This window comes from Lipotes vexillifer, unplaced genomic scaffold (genome assembly GCF_000442215.2).
Source record: "Lipotes vexillifer unplaced genomic scaffold, Lipotes_vexillifer_v1.1 scaffold1094, whole genome shotgun sequence".
Taxonomy (NCBI): domain Eukaryota; kingdom Metazoa; phylum Chordata; class Mammalia; order Artiodactyla; family Lipotidae; genus Lipotes; species Lipotes vexillifer.
The window spans coordinates 344,913-346,999 of NW_006792775.1; the positions used below are offsets into that span (position 1 = coordinate 344,913).

The following is a 2,087-nucleotide window of genomic DNA, read 5'->3' on the forward strand; positions in this document are numbered from 1 at the left end:
GAATGCTATATTCCTAGTATAATTCCTAGCATAATTCCTAGTATAATTCCTAGCATATATATTCAGGAATGCTATATTCCTAGTATAATTAGGAATATAGCAATACCCCCAGCATGAACACAGGGACACGGGTTCCAGCCCTGGTCCGGGAAGATCCCACATGCCGCGGAGCAACTAAGCCCGTGCGCCACTACTACTAAGCCTGCTCTCTAGAGCCTGCGAGCCACAATTACTCAGCCCACATGCTGCAACTACTGAAGCTCATGCGCCTAAAACCCGTGCTCCACAACAAGAGAACCCACCGCAGTGAGAAGCCCACGCACCGCAACAGAGAAGCCCCCACTCACCGCAACTAGAGAAAAGCCCACATGCAGCAACGAAGACCCAATGCAACCAAAAATTAATTAATTTAAAAAAATAAAAGAATCCTGGAGGGCAGCTAGCAGAGGCTTGGCATGTGCAGAATTGTAATCTTTACAGAAGTGAAGAGAAACAATAGAACCTAACAGTTGTTTAAAGGATAAAGAAAACTTGTCAGACATAAAAGAAAACTTTCATCTACAGATTGAAATAAAAAACTGAAACTGAATTGGCAACCCTGAAACATATCCTAATAATAAAGTTCCTGGACTTCAAGACACAGATCATATTGGGGGCAGCCAAGGAAAGAGATCAAGTCTTCCTTTAAGAAGAGAAAAAAAAGGAAGTTTTCCTCAGACTTCTCCATAGAAACACTCAAAGCCAGAAGACAGTAGAATGATGTCTACACAGCCCAGCAGAAAGACGGTATGAATCAAGAATTTCATACCCAGCCAACATTTTGGAATGAGTAAGAGATTAAGGAAAATAGTTTGATTAGCCCCTCTTGAAGGAATCATGAGGCGCAAATTTCAGCCAATTAAAAGATGATTGGAAAATGCATTGAAGGCAATAGACTGGGGAGAAACATGGAATCTCTGTAACTAAAGGTGGAGATTATGGTAACAGAACAAAACTTAAAAAACGCAACATACAGGTTAATCGGTGGATGAGACGTAACCGAAGGGGAACCGGAAGATGGGCCCCAGCGATGCAGAAAGGTGAGGCAGGCCAGGAACACCTCAGAGGTGAGGAGGCGCCTTCACGTGGACCAGGGGAGCAGGCAGAGCCCCCAAAGCAGGAGGAAGAGCAGATGCCAAGACCAGGGACACCACAGTGCGGATGCAATTCAGGACCATGGGGAGACCAGAGCTGCTGGAGCCGGGGCAGGGAGGGCAGGGCGGCCAGCAAGGACTAACGTGTGTCACCTTATCACCGCAGGGAAGCCCCTCACCTCAGCGTCTCCAGTGAGTCAGCATTTCCAGGCAGCATTTCAGACCCTCACTCCCAATCTGAATGCCCAAGGAGCTATTAATAGTACAATTAGGAATATAGGAACACCGCCAGCATGAAAGGGAAAAGTGAGGACAAACCCACAGGACCCCAGAGGAAGCAGACAACGCCGGGAGGGGAGTAAAACGTCCAGGCACCTTCAGTGAATGTTCTGAGAGACACGGAAGAAGACGCGGCTTCTTTGCACCCTTAAAACAGAAACAGAAACAGAAACAGAAACAGATGCCATGAAATAAGATCAGAGAACAGCGAAGGGCGCTTGGGAATTAAATGTATGAGGGCTGACAAAAAATGTTACCAGCATTGTAGGAAGAGAAGGGAATCTCCCAGAAAGCAGAGGAAAGGCAAAGAGATGGAAACGGGAGAGAGAAGGGATGAGAACAAAGCTCCTTCTCAGAGACCACACGTGCGGGGCTGAGCTCCAGATATGAGAGCAGAGACCGCGAGGAGAGAAAGTACAAAAGGGAATATCCCAGAAGCTGATGGAAAGGATGTGCAACAGTGGGCCGGTGCCCGGACCGGAGACGAGGGTCACCCAGGCTGAGAGGACCCCGCGGGCAGAGGTGGGACCCACTGAGGTCGGGGGCAGATGGGAGAGCCCCGGCCTGCCCACTGGCAGGGGATTGGCCGCCAAGGGAGGGTGGCACAAACAAGTCCCAGGTGGGGGCAAGGGGAGGGGCTGTGACACAGGGAAATCACCACAAAAAAGGCCGGGC

General features: G+C 49.1%; 1 protein-coding gene across 1 annotated transcript in view; it reads left to right on the forward strand.

Moving 5' to 3' along the window:
* Positions 1-2,087, forward strand: part of LRRC56 (leucine rich repeat containing 56) — a 15,078-nt gene that overhangs the window by 8,372 nt on the left and 4,619 nt on the right. The gene's annotated exons all lie outside the window — the stretch shown is intronic.